Below are 21738 nucleotides of genomic sequence, written 5' to 3'. Positions count from 1 at the left end.
AGCATCAGGGTCTTTGTTCCAAAGTATCAGCTCTTCTTTTTAGGTGGCCAAAGTACTGGAGCTTCAGCATCAGTCCTCCCACTGAATATTCAGGACTGATTTCCTTTAGGATTGAATGTTTGTTCTCCTTGCTGTCCAAGGGACTCTCAAGAGTCTTCTCCAACACCACAGTTCAAAAGTTTCAATTCTTCAGTACTCAGCTTTCTTTATGGTCTAACTCTCACATCCATAACTAACTACTAGAAAAACCATAGATTTAACTAGAAAAACCATAGCTTTGACTAGACAAACCTTTGTGGGCAAAGTAATGTCTCTGCTTTTTAATACACTGTCTAGGGCTGTCATAACTTTTCTTCCAAGGAGCAAGTGTCTTTTAATTTCATGGTTGCAGGCACTGTCTGCAGTGATTCTGGAACCCACAAAAATAAAGCCTGTCACTGTTTCCATTGTTTCCCCATCTATTTTCCATGAAGTGATGGGACCAGATGCCATGATCTTAGTTTGTCAATGTTGAGTTTTAAGCCAACGTTTTCACTCTTCTCTTTCATCTTCATTAAGAGGCTCTTTAATTCCTCTTTGCTTTCTGCCATAAGGGTGGTGTAATCTGCGTATCTGAGGTTATTGATATTTCTCCCAACATCTTGATTTCAGCTTGTGCTTCATCCAGTCTGGCATTTTGCATGATGTACTCTGCATATAAGTTAAATAAGCAGGGTGACAATATACAGCTTATGTACTCCTTTCTCAATTCTGAATCAATCTATTGTTCCATGGGGTTCTAACTGCTAATTTTGACCTGCATATGGGTTTAAACTTATGCAATTTTCACGTCATCCATATCTTAAAAGAGTGGAAAAATGAAAGATGACAATGAAAGCAGTCTTTGAGTGAGTAATTCCTAAAAAATTTATAACATTCACTTAAAGCAAATAGATATGTAATACTTAAAGCTAATGTGTATTTCAAGTAAGATGACAAAATTTTATTCACAATAAATGACCAAGAAAGTATGTCTTATCCTTAAGAAATGAGTAAAGTTATCTTATTCCATAGCTATACATACTTCCATCTTTTTTTATTATATTTACAACTTTATCATATATATAATAATTATATTAAATAAGAACATGGAAATCAGAGTTAAAAATAACGTGACTGAAAATAAAAAATCATTGCATGAGTTAGACAAAGGTCTTAAAGTTGAAAAAAGATATATTAAAATGATGCTTAATGATGTCAAATTTCATTGTTGCTGCAGAAGAAATTAAAGTGTAACCAGATGAACAGAATTAATAAGTTTCTAAACAAATTTTATTGAAATGAATTCCTGAAAGGAAAACAAAAACATGCTTTAAAATAGGAAGTTTTCCTTAAAATGTATTATACTGAGAATAGTAAAATAGAGCATGAGATCCAAAATCTTACTTTTATAAAAGGTGAAAATAAAAGTTAATGACGTGTAAGTTGTGATTCTATTTTAAATAAAGCAAAAGAATTTTCAGTTAAGGTGTGAGTTCAACATGAAAGCATTGGAGATGAAGGCATACAAAGTCACCAGGAAACCTACTGGGGTTTCAATAGCTGAGAAGGAAATCAGTGCACATATTTTTAAGTGAATTACTGTTTTCATCCATTAGAGCATCTTTCAACAATTAAACTGTTTCCCAGCACAGTAAATGATACCCCAAGGGTTTGTCATGGTTAATATACCTTTAGATACTTAGCAATTCTTTTTCTCAGCAATAATGTTCTTTTGATAATTACTGTTTTTTGCATGTGGAAAGCACTTTACACACATTAGATCATTAATAAAACTACTCCTGTGGGAAAATCAAATGGAACTTTCTTTTAAAAGTTAGATTTGAATACTTCTTGTAAATATGCACACCTACAATACAGTAAAATAGGCACACATGACAATTTTTAAAAGCCATTATTACTGTTACCGAATTTGTTAGAATATTTGGAATAGTGTGTCTATAGAGATTACTCTAATAAGAAGGGAAATAAATATTTTAATCCAAAGCTCAACTTGGAAACATGAGAAACTCAGCTGGGATTTTTTTTTTTTTTTAATTTTTTTATTAGTTGGAGGCTAATTACTTCACAACATTTCAGTGGGTTTTGTCATACATTGACATGAATCAGCCATAGATTTACACTTATTCCCCATCCCGATCCCCCCTCCCACCTCCCTCTCCACCCGATTCCTCTGGGTCTTCCCAGTGTACCAGGCCCGAGCACTTGTCTCATGCATCCCACCTGGGCTGGTGATCTGTTTCACCATAGATAGTATACATGCTGTTCTTTTGAAACATCCCACCCTCACCTTCTCCCACAGAGTTCAAAAGTCTGTTCTGTATTTCTGTGTCTCTTTTTCTGTTTTGCATATAGGGTTATCGTTACCATCTTTCTAAATTCCATATATATGTGTTAGTATGCTGTAATGTTCTTTATCTTTCTGGCTTACTTCACTCTGTATAAGGGGCTCCAGTTTCATCCATCTCATTAGGACTGGTTCAAATGAATTCTTTTTGACGGCTGAGTAATATTCCATGGTGTATATGTACCACACACACTAGAGTTCTAATTAAGTTAGTTGCTCAGTCATGTCCAACTCTTTGAGACCCCATAGATTACAGTCTGCCAGGCTCCTCTGTCCATGGAACTTTCCAGGCAAAAACACTGGAGTGGGCGGCCACTCCCTTTTCCAGGGATATTCCTGACCCAGGGATCTAACCTGGTTCTCCTGCATTGTGTCTTTACTGTCTGAGCCACCAGAGAATCCTGTTCTAACTAACAGCATATCCTAGATAAGCTTTTGTTATATTTTAACATAAATACTTCAATTTCATATAAGGTTTAAAATGTTTATGGAACATGTTGTCTCCATACTGTTTCTTATATATACATACAAACACATATATATGTATGTATATGTGTGTATATATATATACACATATTTGATAAAAAAACATAGTATGAAATTACTTACTCTTTATAGCAGGCATATCCTGACCCTATTATAGACAATAAGGGCAGTGAGATCTGAGGATTTCAGTGAACAGCTTTAGAGCAACTGACAAAGTAGTTTCATTACCACAGGCTCAGTTTTCTCTTGTGAGTCTTAGGCAGTTCTTTCACTGTCCTTATTGCAGTCAATTTGTTATTTTAAGTGTTCTCCTCTGAAATCATGTTGTTTCATTGAGATCTTTGGTCTGTCTTGACTCTCAGGTCACTCTTTAACCTAAAAGTCATTCTGATGGGTCTATAAGACAGGAATTACTAAAAAAAAAAATCAATTTTAAAACCACAAAAATATTCAGTGTGGTATTTGAAATAAATATTACTTTATGTTGTGACACCATCCCTAAAGGGCAAGAAGTAATATAGTCCAAGTAATATGTTGCTGGCAAATTTTAAATAAGTTCTATCCTCTTATGGGCTGAGAAGCAGATTGCCTATGTGTCACGGGAGCCAAGCGCTTGTCCCAGGAACATTAAAGATGAGCTTTTATCCAGAAGGACCTTTTCAGAAACACTGGTATTTCTGTAGTGTACTTTCTTTGTTCTAATAAAGCATATCTATTTTTCCAGTGTTTCATAAGTTTGATATTGTGATCAGATTTTCTCTTGCTAAAGCATATTACCCAAGGCAAGTAGCATCACATTTAGTAACACCTTGTTTAGATTATGAATTTAATCCAAGCCCAGAGAAAGGTTCCTGGGGAGTAGTCTGATAGTAGAGCAGAGCAGAGCAGGCTGTCTATAAAAGTAATTACCCTAAAAGATTTTTTGTCTTATTTTAGTGTCATGGTCTTCATAGACTGGGACCTGGGGACTGGAGTCGACGAGAAGAAGGATGCAGGGGACCCAAGTCTCGATTGAAACAAGGGTACTTTATTTGCAGAAATGCATGCTTATATATCTTCAATAAAATGATTATTCAGCCATTAAAAAGAATGCAATTCCACTAGTTGCAACAAAATGGACAGTCCTTTAAGTAAAAGGTCACTGGAGGGAGTCACTGAAGAGGGTCACTGAAGGGAATCCAAGCAGGTGCTCTTTCCCATGATCTCAGTCCTGAGAACTGCGCACAGCTCTGCTTGTTCCTGTTTTCCAGGAACTGATAAGGAACAGAGAGTCGAGAAAAGGCACACAAAGGAAGAAAACAACATATTGGATCCCTTAAAGTTGAACATCCCCTGACATTTCAGTAATTTACTAATTATAATCTTGAATAGCTTTCAAATTTCAATTGTCTCATAATAAACCTCGACAAAATGCTAGTCTACTACAGAACCCAAATCCAAACCCAAATCCACTTCTTCAGTAGAAATGTTTAGCAAACATTGGTTATGAGAAACTGTATACACATTTTAAATCCACTGGGTCTTGACCTTATTTTAAAAAATAATCAGATTCATTTTAAACTATCATCAACGTGTCTGATGTTATTAACATGATCAAGCAAATTTATGGATTTTCTATATGATAACATTCAGGACAATTTCTTAAAACAGCTTAAAAAGTAGAAGCTTCTGTTTTCTGCAAAGAATGAATAGTCCACCTTTCTAAAGGAGAAATGTTAAAAATGGAGATGACTAGAAAGAACAAATAACAGAGAGTGGTGGTCTCAATACTGCAGGTTTATCTTAAACATTTGGTTATATTACTCCCAGTCATTTTGAAAATAAAAAAATGAAAACAAAATTATAACCGATTGAGTTGAAATTCTATTCACTTACTCTTCTTACCTCTCCTCTCAAAAAGAAAGAAAGGCATTATGAAAAGTGTCATGCATATCTCTCCATCCCAATATTGCTATGTTTATAAACAGATAATGATTTTCATAAACAATATATAATTGCTTTATATGTTTTTAATATAAACTATATTATTCTTTTTCAATCAATCAGCATCTTCTCTTCACCTACATTCTGTTTTGGAAAGCTATCCACATTGATACCTAAAGACGTAGCTCATCCTTTTAACATTAGTATTAACCAATGTTATTTTGTTTAAAAATTGTTACTGATAAATATTTAAACCGTTTCCTAGCTTTTAGCATCCAAAAATGCTTCAACAAATACCTTCATTTTAACTGGCCTTTTACTACACTTGCAAGAGGCAAATTCTGCAGAAGAAGAAAATGAAAGCAATGTAAATATAAATTTAGTATTATTTCACGTAAAAAAGAGAATTGTCTGGGATTTAAACTCAAAAATTTAATAATCATAAAGCCAATTTGTTTATAAAAAATCTTTTAAAAAGATTTTAGAAGTTCTTTATCTGACATATAGAAATAAGTATCTGCTCCATTACCCTATATTTTCTTGACTGAACATCATCACACACATTACCCTATGGTGGGCATTTCTCATTTGTAGCAACAGAATACTAATAAATCACAATACCTGAGTGATTTTCAAATTTGAAAACATTCTAGATAGGTTCACACTGCCTTGGAAATGACACAAAAACACAAACAAAATAAAAAAAGAAAGAAAATGATCCCTTTTTGACCAGTTTGAGCATACAAGATGAAAGAAACAGTGTGTGTACACACACACACACATACACACCCATTAACACAAAAATAATCTATTAGATAATAGTATTGATCCTTTAAAAAGAAGAATCAGAAATTGGCCAGGACTGTAAGAATTGATTGACAAGAAAACAAAAAGATTAAAAAAAAAAAAACAAAACAACCTTTTCCAGACTTAGTTGTGGGAAAATATTTGAGCTATGTACTAATTATTAATTAATTAAAATTATATTTATTACATTTTGCTTAACATTTCTTGTTCAAAGGGTCACTGATGTAATTTTTGAGTTGTAATTATAAATCAGTATTAATTGAGAGAACAAAAAGCGAATGATAAAAATATATAAACATAAATAGAGTGGCACAAATGTGCCCAAACTCTATCTCTGTCCAGAAGATCACAAAATAGAAGGAAGCAATACAACAGAGACAAGATCCCTGCATTTTCCATGTGGACAGCTTTATGATGAATAGAGACCTCAGGTAAAGAAGAGCTAGGTCAAGGTATGAGTGTGTGAGGGAATGAATATGTGTTACATGTGTCTGTGTGAGAGAAGCTGCTGATGAGGAATGAATGGAGGGGAAGGCAAGAGAAACAGATAGCAAATACCAAGAAAAATCACAGCACTTCCTGTGCTGAGGAATTCCACATAAAACAGTACTGGTGAAAAGAATGGAAAATGCAACAATATGATACAAAAATTTGCAATTGGATTAAAACATAAGAACTATATAATATGTCTGATTAAATGAGAACATGAATCAGAAGTGCTGCATAAACTAGACTAGAATGTTTTAATGTTCCTTTTAATCCTACTTTTTTATATGAAAATTACATTTTCTTTTAACACTGGGTTTGTATACTGAAGCCTAAAATACTCTGCCATTCCCTAAATATTTTATCTTAGTTTCTTCATTCATAAACTAAGAACAAAATTAATATTTACTTCAAAAGTTTCTTGAATAGAATTAATGAGCTTATACATATAAATCATATAGAATTTTTCATGAAAGAATATATTAATAAAACAAAATACTAACCTTTTGTACCTCTATGGTTAAACTCTGTTTTTTGTTCCAATATCATATATTTCGATATTCTATATTTTCCAGTTTTGTCTAAAACAGTTTTGACTATTCTACTATCCCATCAAAAACATGTTCCTAAATTTATAATATATTTATCATTTAACATTTTCCCATTAAAGACTTTTTAAAACTACAGAGAGCAGAGTGGGTGAGCTGTCGGGTTGAATTGGTCATTATTTCCCACTTTTGTGACTGCTCCAGACTTGGGATATTACCTCCACATTTGTCAATACCTTTTATTCTTCATTGTTGTTGTTCAGCTACTAAGTAGTGTCCAACTCTTTATGACCTCATGGACCATAGCATACCAGGCTCCTCTGTCCTCCACTGTCTCCCAGTGTTTACTAAAATTCATGTCCTCATGTCCAAACTCATTCATTTGAGTTGGTGATGCTATCTAACCATCTTATACTCTGCTGTCCCCTTCTCCTTTTGCCTTCAGTCTTTCCCAGCATCAAGGTCTTTTCAATGAGTCGGCTTTTCACATCAGGTAGACAAAGTACTGGAGCTTCAGCATCAGCAACAGTCCATCCAGTGCATATTCAGGGTAGATTTCCTTCAGGATTGACTGGTTTGATTCATACTTCATTCTTTTCCTGAAACCAAGCTACTGATTAAAATATTATTATGCATGGTTTGTTTTCTTTCTAATTTTCATCATTTCTTCCCCTACCTCTAACTTTCAGATTTATATGTTATCATTGTTATCACTGTCATTGTTTTGATTTTGTTTTTTTTTTCCCCCTAGATTATAAACTGGACCAAATTTTCGTCATATTTATGAGAGAGAAGGAGTTAATGCATCCATTTAGAATTTTGGTGTGTTTTCTAAATAAAAAAGGTCCAAAGATGGTAGGTGAGAAACAGAATCATAGACAATTTACCAAATAATTCAGTTCATGGACAAAGGTCAGAATATTGATGGGAAAACTGGGTTGAGTGGTGACTAAAGTGAATGAAGGAGGAAGCATTCAAAATCAACATAACTCCTCACACAGTATCCAGTTCTCCTTAAGAATTTCTCCATGACAATCAACACAGCATGCTAAAAGTTACTGCCATTGCTATTTTTAACTCTTAGCATAAAAGTGAGAAAAAAAGGTAAAAGTTTAAAATCCCAACTTACTCACTTTTGAACTTTTTTTTACACTTACATTTTTATCTTTAAATTTTGTTATACATACACTTTCCATTTAAAACATATGAAGACAACTCTTTCTTTACTCCTCAAAACCATGAAAACACAACCTTTTGACTTCTGCCTGTGTACCATGCTAGTGGGATACAAATGCAGAGTGTCTGCCCCCAGGAACTGTCTCTAGATCTCTCGGAAGAAATCCCATCGCTATTTCTAGCCAAAAGCATTTCTGTGGACTCATCCAGTGCAAAGTGCTGAATTTCCCAGAACTTGAAGTTGTTACATGTGTCATCTGACAGATTTTGATTATTTATTTATTGCAGATAAAAAAGAGAGAGAATGAAATAGTAAGTCTTTGAGGGGAGAGTTGGCTGTAAACTGTCATTTTGAAGTTAAAAGTCCTACTAAATTTAGATTAGAATTCTTAGAGCTTTAAATCAAAAGCAACTTCCTTTCAAAACAGCCATTTTCTTCTCTGAACTATGTATGGTTTAGGCATATGCTGAATGATACATTTTTAAATTACTATGAATGAAATATGAAATCAACACAAGTTCTTATTAAAATGTTACAGGGATATTTTTATAAATCAATCAGAATAAAAAATCAGGGATATAGAATTATTCCTCCACATACAGGAAAAAGAAAAGCAATATCTAAGGTCATCTTTTTAAAGGTCTGTATCTTTATTACATAAAAGCTCATAAATTGCTTCTAAAAGACATTTATTGTTTACAGAATCAATAAATGTTTTTAAATTTCATCACTCTACACATTTTCACCTATATATTAGTTTTTTAATTTGCAGTCTTAATAAATGCAAGGCAATGAGAATCAGTTATTTTTAAAAATGAATTTTGATAAAATTTAGAAAGGAAGCCTATAAGCATATTCTGGATGTCATAGAAAAGATCCTCTATTCAGAGAGTATGCAGGAATTTCCAAAATAGATTTAAAGAAAAAAGAAATAAAAAATTTATAAAATGTGTACTCTCTGATTTCTGTAAGAAAATATTTCCTCAATGGTAACAACCAAAAAAGGGTAAACAATGGACAATTTTCACATTAGATATTCAGGAATGACACAGATTCGATTGCATTGTGCAAAACTAATAAAAGAAAAACTTGTTGCATATAAATATCTCCATACAGGACATATTTTGACTCTGAAACATAACACTTACCTACGATTAAGTTATTGATTTAGACTAACCAAAAAAATAAAATAAAAACACTTTGATAAAGCTGCCATAACACTGCATGACATTATTATTCCAGAATTGCCATGAAAAGACATTTTTAAGGATGGCTCTCATTATTGTTGGACAGCAAATTCATACTAGAAGATCTGCATAAAAGATGTGAGGAAAATTGGGAAACAAGATTACAGGTAGGTTTGGTTTAATAAACTAGTCAAAATATTATTATAAGTGTTAATCAGTGTTAATCTCATACCTAACTCCTGAACTATGGATTTCTCTACTTAAAAAAAAAAAAGATTCCATTCAATAAAATAGTGTAATAACATGTTTGATCCTTTGAAGAAGTAGAAGACAAGGACTTGTTTTTATAAGTCCTTGGATAAATGAATAAAATAAAGGAATAAAATTATAAAATTAAAAGTCTGCCACAACAAAATAACACTGAATGATTTAAACTACTGAAATTTATGCTCACACACTATATATAGCATGATCAAGTGTGATATATACTTGGAATGTAAAGGTGTTTCATTTTGGGTCAGTTAAGTTCAGTCACTCAGTCGCATCTGACTCTTTGCAACCCCAAGGACTGCAGCACACCAGGCCTCCCTGTCCATCACCAACTCCTGGAGTCTACACAAACTCATGTCCATTGAGTTGGTGGTGCCATTCAACCATTTCATCATCTGTCATCCTCTTCTCCTGCCACCTTCAATCTTTCCCGACATCAGGGTATTTTCAAATGAGTCAGCTCTTCGCATCAGGTGGCCAAAGTATTGGAGTTTCAGCTTCAACAACAGTCCTTCCAATGAATATTCAGGACTGATTTCCTTTAGGATGGACTGGTTGGATCTCCTTGCAGTCCAAGGGACTCTAAAGAGTCTTCTCCAACACCACAGTTCAAAAGAATCAATTCTTTGGTGCTCAGCTTCTTTTCTAGTCCAACTCTCACGTCCATACACAACTACTGGAAAAACCATAGCCTTGACTAGATGGACATTTTGGACAAAGTAATGTCTCTGCTTTTTAATATGCTGTCTAGGTTGGTCATAATTTTTCTGCCAATGATAAGCGTCTTTTAATTTCATGGCTGCAGTCACCATCTGCAGTGATTTTGGAGCACAAGAAAATAAAGTCTGTCACTGTTTCCACTGTTTCCCCATCTACTTGCCATGAAGTGATGGGACCAGATGCCATGATCTTAGTTTTCTGAATGTTGAGCTTTAAGCCAACTTTTTCACTCTCCTCTTTCACTTTCATCAAGAGGCTCTTTAGTTCTTCTTCACTTCCTGCCATAAGGGTGGTGTCATCTGCGTATCTGAGGTTATTGATATTTCTCCCGGCAATCTTGATTCCAGCTTGTGCTTCAAAGGTGGTTCAACATATGCAAATCAGTATGTGCTACACAACACTGAGAGAATGAAAAATAAAAATCATGATCATATCAATAGATGCAGAAAATGCACTTGACAAAGTGAAAGTGAAAGTTGATCAGTCTTGTTTGACTCTTTGTGACCCCATAGACTATACAGTCCACTGAATTCCCCAGGCCAGAATACTGGAGTAGGTAGTCTTTCCCTTCTCCAGGGGATCTTGCCAACCCAGGGATCAAACTGAGGACTCCCACATTGCGGGCAGATTCTTTACCAGATGAGCCACAAGGGAAGCCCAAGAATACTGGAGTGGGTGACCTATATCTTCTCCAGCAGATCTTCCTGACCCAGGAATCGAACCAGGGTTCCTGCAGTCCAGGCAGATTCTCTTAACAGCTGACCTATCAGGGAAGCCCTTGGCAAAGCTCAACACCATTTCATCTTAAAACTCTTAAAAAATTGAGCACCAAAGAAACAGACTTCAACAACATAATAAATAGCATATATGCCAAACTCATAGCTAACATTGTAAGTTCAGTTCAGTCACTCAGTAATGTCCGACACTTTTCAAACCCATGGACCGCAGCACGCCAGACTTCTTGTCCATCATCAACTCCCAGAGCTTATGCAAACTCATGTCTGTTGATTTGGTGATACCATCCAACCATCTCATCCTCTGTAGTCCCCTTCTCCTTTGGCCTTCAATCTACCCCAGCATCAGTATATTTTTCCAATGAGTCAGTACTTTGCATCAGGGGCCAAAAGTTTGAAGTTTCAGCATCAGCATCAGTCCTTCCAATGAATGTTCAGGACTGACATCCTTCAGGATTTACTGGTTGAATCTCCTTGCAGTCCAAAGGACTCTCAAGAGTCTTCTTAAAAACCACAGTTCAAAAGCAACAAGTCTTTGGTCCTCAGCTATCTTTAGAGTTAAATTCTCATACCCATACACGACTCCTAGAAAAACCATAGCTTTGACTAGACGGACCTTTGTTGGCAAAGTAATGTCTCTGCATTTTAATATGCTGTCTAAGTTAGTTACAGCTTTTCTTCCAAGGAGCAAACATCTTTTAATTTCATGGCTGCAGTCACCATCTGTAGTTATTTTGGAGCACCCAAAAATAAAGTCTGTCACTTTCCATTTTTTCTCCATCTATTTGCCATGAAGTGATGGTACAGGATGCCATGATCTTAGTTTTCTGAATGCTGAGTTTAAGCCAAATTTTTCACTCCTCTTTCACTTTCATCAAGAGGCCCTTTAGTTATTCTCTGCTTTATGCCATAAGGGTGGTGTCATCTGCATAGCTGAGGTTATTGATATCTCTCACAGCAATCTTGATTCCAGCTTGTGCTTCATCCAGCCCAGCATTTTGCATGATATACTCTGCGTATAAGTTAAATAAGCAGGGTGACAATATATAGCCTTGACATAATCCTTTCCCAATTTGGAACCAGTCTGTTGTTCCATGTCCAGTTCTGTTGCTTCCTGGCGTGCATACTGATTTGTCAGGAGGCAGGTGAGGTGGTCTGGTATTCCCATCTCTTTAAGAATTTTCCAAAGTTTTTGTAATCTACACAGTTAAAGGCTTCGGTGTAGTCAATAAAGCAGAAGTAGATGTTTTTTTCTGGAACTCTCTTGTTTTTTCAATGATCCAACAGATGGTGGCCATTTGATCTCTGGTTCCTCTGCCTTTTCTAAATCCAGTTCAAACATCTGGGATTTCACAATTCATGTAGTATTGAAGCCTGGCTTGGAGAATTTTGAGCATTAATTTGCTAGTGTATGAGATGAGTGCAATTGTGTGGTAGTTTGAACACTCCTTGGCATTGCCTTACTTTGGTATTGGAGTGAAAACTGAACTTTTCCAGTCCTGTGGCCACTGTTGAGTTTTTCAAATATGCTGACATATTGAGTGTAGCACTTTCACAGCATCATCTTTTAGGATTTGAAGTAGCTTACCTGGAATTCCATTACCTTCTCTAGCCTAGTTCGTAGTGATGCTTCCTAAGGCCCACTTGACTTTGGACTCCACGATGTCTGGATCTAGGACAGTGATCACACCATCGTGGTTATCTGGGTCATAAAGATCTTTTTTTGTATAGTTCTTCTGTGTATTTTTGCCACCTCTACTTAATATCTTCTGCTTCTGTAGGTCTATACCATTTCTGTCCTTTATTATGCTCATCTTTGCATGAAATGTTCCCTTGGTATCACTAATTTCTTGAAGAGATCTCTAGTCTTTCCCATTCTACTGTTTTCCTCTATTTCTTTGCATTGTTCACTTAAGAAGGCTTTCTTATCTCTCCTTGCTATTTGGAACTCTGCAGTCAGGTGGGTATATCTTTCCTTTTCTCCTTTACCTTTGGCTTCTCTTCTTTTCTCAGCTATTTGTAAGGTCTCCTCAGACAACCACTTTGCTGTTTTGCATTTTTCTTGGGGATGGTGTTGATCACTGCCTCTTATACAATATCACAAACCTCCATCCATAGTTCTTCAGGCACTCTATCAGATCTAATCCCTTGAATCTCTTTGTTACTTCCACTGTATAATTGAAAGGTATTTGATATGGGTCATACCTGAATGGTCTAGTGGTTTTCCCTATTTTCTTCAATTTAAGTCTGAATTTGGCAATAAGGAGTTCATGATCTGAGCCACAGAAATCTCCCAGTCTTATTTTTGCTGACTGTATAGCGCCCTATCTTTGGCTGCAAAGAATATAATTAGTCTGATTTTGGTATTGACCATCTGGTGATGTCCTTGTGTAGAGTCTTCTCTTGTGTTGTTGGAAGAGCATGTTTGCTATGACCAGTGTCTTCTCTTGGCAAAACTCTGTTAGCCTTTGCCCTGCCTCATTTTGTACTCCAAAGCCAAATTTGTCTGTTATTCCAGGTATCTCTTGACTTCCTACTTTTGCATTCCAGTCTCTTATAATGAAAAGGACATATGTTAGCTCTAGAAGGTCTTGTAGGTCATTGTAGAACCATTCAATGTTAGCTTCTTCACCATTAGTGGTTGGGGCATAGACTTGTATTACTGTGATACTGAATAGTCTGCCTTGAAAACAAACAGAGATCATTCTGTCATTTTTAAGACTGCACAGAAGTACTGCATTTTGGACTCTTTTGTTGACTATGATGGCTACTCCATTTCTTCTACCTCATACTCAGGTATAAAAGGCTGAAAATTTCTCCTCAATGATCAGGAACAAGAAAACTGTGCCCATTTACACCACTCCTACTCAACATAGCACTGGAGGTCCTAACTAGAATAATTAGGGAAGAAAGAGAAATAAAAGGGATCCAAATTGGAACAGAAGAAGTAAAATCATTTGTTTGCTGATATGATCTTATATATAAAAAATCTTAAAGACTCCACAGAAAACCTGTTAGAGCTAATAAACAAATTCAGTAAAACTGCAAGATACAAAATCAACATATAGAAATCAAATCTATTTCTATATACTAATTGAAAAAGAAGACTCATTTCCAATAACATCAAAATAGAATGAAATAATTAGGAATAAATTAGTCAAGGAGGTAAAAGATCTGTCCACTGAAAATTATGTCTTTGATGAAAGTAATTAAGTCTCAAATAAATGGAACATATTTCATGTGCATAAATGGGAAGAATTATTCTTATTAAAATGTCCATCTTTGCCTGTAATTTTACTTTGCCTGCTATTATTTCCTTGCACAGTGGTAACCATAGAGTTCTTTGCTTGTCCTTGAATTTGATATAAACAAAATCCAACAATATGTATCCCTTTGTATATAACTTCTTTCACTCAACACGAAGGAATTCATTTGTGCCATATATGTCAGTAGTTCATTCTTTTTTATTCAGTAGTATTTTATTGTGATAATGGATCACTATTTATCCATTTGGGGTTATTTCCCTTTGAAAATGTTATGAATAAAGCTGTTTGTACATAAAAAAATATCCATAGTACCACAAGCCATTCACAGATTCAATTCAGTAGCTCTCAAAACACTATGTATGGCATTTTTTATAAAACAGAAAAACAATCTTAAGATTCATACACATATGTATGTATATATCAACGACCGACCTGGGGAGTTCATCTTTCAGTGTCACATCCTTTTTTCCTACTGTTCATGGGGTTCTCAAGGCAAGGATACAAAAGTGGTTTGCCATTCCCTTCTCCAGTGGACCATGTGTTATCTGAACTCTCCAACATGACCCATCTGTCTTGGATGGCCCTAGCGGCATGGCTCACAGTATCACTGAGTTAGACATGGCTGTGGTCCATGTGAACAGTTTGGTTAGTTTTCTGTGATTGCAGTTTTCATTCTGTCTGCCCTCTTATGGATAAGGATAAGAGGCTTATGGAAGTTTCCTGAAGTCTTGTTTTGACTGGGTTTTGTTCTGATGGGTGGAGACAGGTTCAGTAAAACTTCAATCCAATTTTCTGAGGATGAGTGGGGCTGTGTTCCCTCCCTGTTGTTTGGCCTGAGGCCAGTCTCTCAACCCAAGCCTCCACTGGAGACTCCTGGACACTCACAGGCAAGTCTGGCTCAGTCTCCCACTGAGATGTGACTGGTGATAGAAGTAAAGTTCTATGTGGTAAAGAACAATACTGCATAGGAACCTGCAATGTTAGTTCCATGATTCAAGGTAAACTGGAGTGATCAAACAGGAGAGTGCAAGAGTCATCATTGACATTTTAGGAATCAGGGAACTAAAATGGACCAGAATGAGTGAATTTAACTCAGATGACCACTATATCTACTACTGTGGGCAAGAATCCCTTAGAAGAAATGGAGTAGCCATTATAGTCAATAAAAGTCTGAAATGCAGTACTTGGATGCAATCTCAAAAATGACAGATGATCTCTATTTGTTTTCAAGGCAAACTATTCAATATCACAGTAATCCAGGTCTATGTCCCAACCACTAATGCTGAATAAGCTGAAGTTGAATAGTTCTAGGATGACCTACAAGAACCTCTAGAACTAACACCAAAAAAAAAAACAAGGATGCCCTCTACATCATAGGGAACTGGAATGCAAAAGTAGGAAGTCAAGAGATATCTGGAATAACAGACAAATTTGGCCTTGGAGTACAAAATGAGGCAGGGCAAAGGCTAACGGAGTTTTGCCAAGAGAAGACACTGGTCATAGCAAACACACTCTTCCAACAACACAAGAGAAGACTCTACACAAGGACATCACCAGATGATCAATAATGAAATCAGACTGATCATACTCTTTGCAGCCAAAGATGGAGACGCTCTATACAGTCAGCAAAACAAGACTGGGAGCTGACTGTGGCTCAGATCATGAACTCCTTATTGACAAATTCAGATTTAAAATGAAGAAAGTGGGGAAAATCACTAGACCATTCAGGTATGACCTAAATCAAATTCCTTACAATTATACAGTGGAAGTGAGAAATAGATTCAAGGGATTAGATCTGATAGAGTGCTTGAAGAAATATGGGCAGAGGTTTGTGACACTGTATAGAAGGCAGTGACCAAGACCATCCCCAAGAAAAAGAAATGCAAACAAGCAAAATGGTTGTCTGAGGAGGCCTTTCAAATAGCTGATAAAAAAAGAGAAGCTAAAGGCAAAGAAGGAAAGGATACCCATCTGAACACAGAGTTCTAAAGACTAGCAAGGAGAGATAAGAAAGCCTTCTTAAGTGAGCAATACAAAGAAATAGAGGAAAACAATAGAATGGGAAAGACTAGAGATCACTTCAAGAAAATTAGTGATACCAAGGGGCCATTTCATGCAAAGATGGCAACAATAAAGGACAGAAATAATATGGAGCTAACAGAAGCAGAAGATATTAAGAAGAGGTGGCAAGAATACACAGAACTATGCAAAAAAGATCTTATGACCCAGATAACCATGATAGTGTGACCACTCACCTAGAGTCAGACATCCTGGAGTCCAAAGTCAAGTGGGCCTTAGGAAGTATCATTACGAACAAAGCTAATGGAGGTGATGGCATTCCAGGTGAGCCATTTCAAATCCTAAAAGATGATGCTGAGAAAGTGCTGCACTGAATATACCAGCAAATTTGGAACCTCAACAGTGGCCACAGGACTGGAAAAGGTCAGTTTTCATTCTAATCCCAAAGAAAGGTAATGCCAAAGAATGTTCAAACTTCTGCATAATTGTACTCATTTCACATGCTTGCAAAGTAATGTTTAAAATTCTCAAAGGCAGGCTTTAATAGTATGTGAACCAAGAACTTCAGATGTTCAAGCTGGATTTTAGAAATGCAGAGAAACCAGAGATCAAATGGCCAAAATCCGCTGGATCATAGAAAAAGTAAGAGAATTCCATAAAAATGTTTACATCTGCTTCATGGACTTCACTAACACCTTTCACTGTGTGGATCACAACAAACTGGAAAATCCTTAAAGTGACTGGAATACCAGACCTCCTTACTCACCACCTCTGAAACCTGTAAGCAGGTCAAGAAGCAACAGTTAGAACTGGACATGGAACAACAGACTGGTTCCAAATTGGAAAAGGAATACATCAAGGCTGTACATTGTCACCCTGCTTATTTAACTTATATGCAGAGTACATCATGCAAAATGCCAGGCTGGATGAAGCACAAGCAGGAATTAAGATTGCCAGGAGAAATATCAATGACTTCAGATATATAGATCACACCACTCTTATGGCAGAAAGTGATGAGGAACTAAAGAAGCTCTTGATTAATGTGATAGTGAAAAAGCTGACTTCAAACTCAACAGTCAAAAAACTAAAATCATGGAATTGGCTCCCATAACTTCATAGTAAATAGAAGGGGAAACAATGGAAACAGTGTGAAACTTTATTTTCTTGGGCTACAAAATAGCTGCAGATGGTGACTGCAGTCATAAAATTAAAAGACACTTGCTTCTTGGAAGAAAAGCTATGACCAACATAGACAGCATATTGAAAAGCAGAGACATTACTTTGCCAACAAAGGTTCATCTAGTCAAAGACATGGTTTTTCCAGTAGTCATGTATGGATATGAGAGTTGGGCCATAAATAAAACAGAGCACCAAAGAATTGATGCTTTTGAGCTGTGGTGTTGGAGAAGACTCTTGGGAGTTCCTTGGACTGCAAGGAGACAAAACCAGTCAATCTTAGAGGAAATCAGTCCTAATATTCATTGGAAGGACTGATGCTGAAGCTGAAGCTCCAGTTCTTTGGCCACTTGACACGAAGAACTGACTCACTGGAAAAGACCCTGATGCTGGGAAAGGCTGAAGGCAGGAGGAGAAGGGGATGACAGAGGATGAGATGGTTGAATTGCACCACCGACCAGTGGACATGAGTTTGAGCAAGCTCCGGGAGTTTGTGATGGACATCGACGCCTAGTGTGCTGTAGTCCATAACGTTACAAAGAGTTGGACACACTAAGCGACTGAAATGAACTGATGGAGATGCTCTACACAGTCAGCAAAAATAAGACAGGGAGCTGACTATGGCTCAGATTATGAGCTCCTTATTGCAAATTCAGACTTAAATTGAAGAAAGTAGGCAAAATCACTAGGCCTTTCAGGTATGACCTAACTCAAATCTTATACGATTATACAGTGAAAGTGACAAATAGATTCAAGAGATGAGATCTGATAGACAGAATACCTCAAGAACTTGGGACAAAGGTTTGTACCATTCTACTGTAGGTGGTGACCAAAACCTCCCTAAGGGGGGAAAAATATGCAAGAAGGCAAAGTGCTTGTCTGAGGAGGCCTTACAAACAGCTGAGAAAAGAAGAGAAGTGAAAGGCAAAGGACAAAGGGAAAGATATACTCAACTGAATGCAGAATTCCAGAGAATAGCAAGGAGAGAAAAGAAAGCCTTCTTAAGTGAGCAGTGCAAAAAATAGAGCAAAAAAATATGATGGGAAAAACTAGTGATCAGTTCAAGAAAATTGGAAATACCAAGGGAACATTTTATGCAAAGATGGTCATAATAAAGGACAGAAATGCCAAGGACCTAAAAGAAGCAGCAGAGATTAAGAAGAGGTGGCAAGAATACACAGAAGAACTATACAAAAAGGTCTTAGTGATCTGGATAACAGAATGGTGTGGTCACTCCTTCAGGGCCAGACATCCTAGAATGTGAAGTCAAGTTGGCCTTAGGAAGAATTACTACAAACAAAGCTAGTGGAGGTGAAGGAATTCAAGCTGATCCACTTATAATCCTAAAAGATGATGCTGTTAAAGTGCTGCCCTCAATATGCCAGGAAATTTGAGAAAGTCAGCAGTAATCACAGGATTGGAAAAGGTCAGTATTTATTCCAATCCCAAATAAATGCAATGCCACAGAATGTTCAAATTACTGTATAATTGTGCTCATTTCACCTGCTAGCAATTAATGCTTAAAATCCTTCAAGCTACCCTTCAATAGTATGTGAACCAAGGACTTTCAGATGTACAAGCTAGATTAAAAAAAAAGTAGAGGAACCAGAAATCAAATTGTCAACATCCATGGGATCATAGAAAAAGCAAGGGAAATACAAAAATAAATTTACTTCTGCTTCATTAACTATGCTAAAGCCTTTGACTGTGTGGATCATACCAAACTGTGGGAAAATTCTTAGAGATAGGAATATCAGACCACCTCACTTGTCCCTTGAGAAACCTGTATGTAGGACAAGAAGCAACAGTTAGAACTGGACATGAAACAACTGACTGGTTCAAATTTGGGAAAGGAGTGCATCAAGCTGTATACTGCAACCCTGTTTATTTAAGTTATATTCAGAACACATCATGCAAAATATTGGGCTGGATTAATCACAAGCTGGCCAAGACTGCCATAAGGAATATCAAAAACCTTAGATATTCAGATGATACCACTCTCATGGCAGAAAGTGAAGAACTACAGAGCCTCTTGATGATGATGAAAAAGCTGACTTGAAACTCAACATTCAAAAAATTAAAATTGTGGCAACTGGTCCCATAACTTCTTAAGCTCAAAATCACTGTGGCTGTTGACTGTAGCCATGAAAGTAAAAGATGCTTCCTTCCTGCAAAGAAAGCTATGACAAGCCTAGACAAGGTATTAAAAAGGAGAGACATCACTTTGCCAACAGTGGTTGATAGAGTCAAAGCTATGTTTGTTCCAGTAATCATGTACAGATGTGAGAGTTGAATCACTGAGAAAGTGAGTGCTAAAGAATTGATGCTTTAGAACTGTGGTGCTGGAGAAGACTTGAGAGCTCCTTGCTGAAGGTCCAAAACTTTGGCCACCTGATGTGAAAAATAGACTCATTAGAAAAGATCCTAATGCTGGGAAAGATTGAGGGCAGGAGAAGAAGGGGGCCACAGAAGAAAAGATGGTTGGATGGTATCACATGAATTTGAACAAATCCAAGAGATAGTAAAGGGAAAAGAAGCTTGGCGTGCTGCAGTTTATGGGGTCTCAAAGACTCAGAAATGACTGCGACTGAACATTGAACATCAATGGAGAAAAACACAGAAGTAATAAGAAAATTTACCAGACTGCAATCCATTCATTAAAAAAAAATGCATGCTGTAATGTTCTTTATCTTTCTGGCTTACTTCACTCTGTATAATGGGCTCCAGTTTCATCCATCTCATTAGAACTGATTCAAATGAATTCTTTTTAATGGCTGAGTAATATTCCATGGTGTATATGTACCACAGCTTCCTTATCCATTCATCTGCTGATGGGCATCTAGGTTGCTTCCATGTCCTGGCTATTATAAACAGTGCTGCGATGAACAACATACTAACACATATATATGGAATTTAGAAAGATGATAACGATAACCCTATATGCAAAACAGAAAAAGAGACACAAAAGTACAGAACAGACTTTTGAACTCTGTGGGAGAAGGTGAGGGTGGGATGTTTCAAAAGAATAGCATGTATATTATCTATGGTGAAACAGATCACCAGCCCAGGTAGGATGCATGAGACAGTGCTTGGGCCTGGTGCACTGGGAAGACCCAGAGGAATCAGGTGGAGAGGGAGGTGGGAGGGGGGATCGGGATGGGGAATACGTGTAGATCTACGGCTGATTCATGTCAATGTATGACAAAACCCACTGAAATGTTGTGAAGTAATTAGCCTCCAACTAATAAAAAAAAAAAAAAAGAATAAAAAAAAATGCAGTTCATATAAGACAGACATAGAAATTGTAATCATATTCATAACACTGATTTTATATAAACAAATATAGTCATATATGTGTTATATATAGTAGTATGTTATATATAAAATATAATAGGTGCATTATATATAAAACACTGATGCTTACCTAACATTTCTAAAATAATGAAAATAAATGCCATATTCTTTATCTGTAAGATGAAGTTAAGCATTAATATATTTCTACAAATTTGCATAATTAAGAAGAAAAACTCAGTTTTTAACTGAATTTTACTTTGAATCTTCACTCTAAAAATATAGTCAGAACTTAATCTTTTCCATACAACCACCTAGCACACACATCACAATTTGGTTTGTTTCTCAATTAAAATATAAGCACATTTAATCTTCAGAGCCACAGATCTTACAAGTAATAAATCATATGCCATAAGGAAACAGAAAGGGAAGTCATGCCCGACTCTTTGTGACCCCATGGACAGTAGCATGCACCAAGCTCCTCCGTCCATGGGATTTTCTGGGCAAGAATACTGGAGTGGGTTGCCGTTTCCTTCTCCAGGGAATCTTCCCAACCCAGGGATCAAACCCAGGTCTCCCGCATTGTAGACAGACACTTTACCGTCTGAGACACCAGGGAAGTCCTAATCATATGCTATAGTTTTACACAATTATGAATTTCAAAATGTCCTATAATATATCTCTAGTGAATAACAAATTTCTACTATGCACCCAAACCCTAACTGTGGCCACCTTGCTAGTTATATTTCAGATTATACTGCATTTTCCTTGTATTTCTCATTGATTTTTTTGCTATAATGATGTGCATATTTTATGTTTTATCTTTAAATTTCGATGGCTGAAAAGATCTACACTATTTAATTCTCCATGATTAAGTGAGTCACATCATTAACATTTGATAGTTTGCTGATCATGCCCTTTTTATTCCAAGTTTAGACTTCACAAAAAGATTAAAAATTTATATATTTAAAGAGATGGCAATTTTCACACAATGTTTAATAAGAATCAGATATTTAAATGTTTATTTAATATAGAATGCTACTTATTTATTGGAAAGAATGAGATAGTTCCTTATGTATAGATATGGGAAAGAAATAATAACATTTAACTTAAAAGTCAAGTTTCAAAGTAATGCATATAAGATGAACTTACCTCTAGGTAACACATAGAAAACTTATGGGATCACATGGGATGCATTTTGCTTCCAGATCTTAACTACCATTGATGCATATTTGAAGCATCTAGGCACCATGAGACCCAAA

Source organism: Cervus elaphus, chromosome 29, assembly GCF_910594005.1.
Source record: "Cervus elaphus chromosome 29, mCerEla1.1, whole genome shotgun sequence".
Taxonomy (NCBI): Eukaryota; Metazoa; Chordata; class Mammalia; order Artiodactyla; family Cervidae; genus Cervus; species Cervus elaphus.
The sequence above is the reverse complement of the archived record's forward strand: the minus strand, read 5'-3'. Positions refer to the sequence as shown.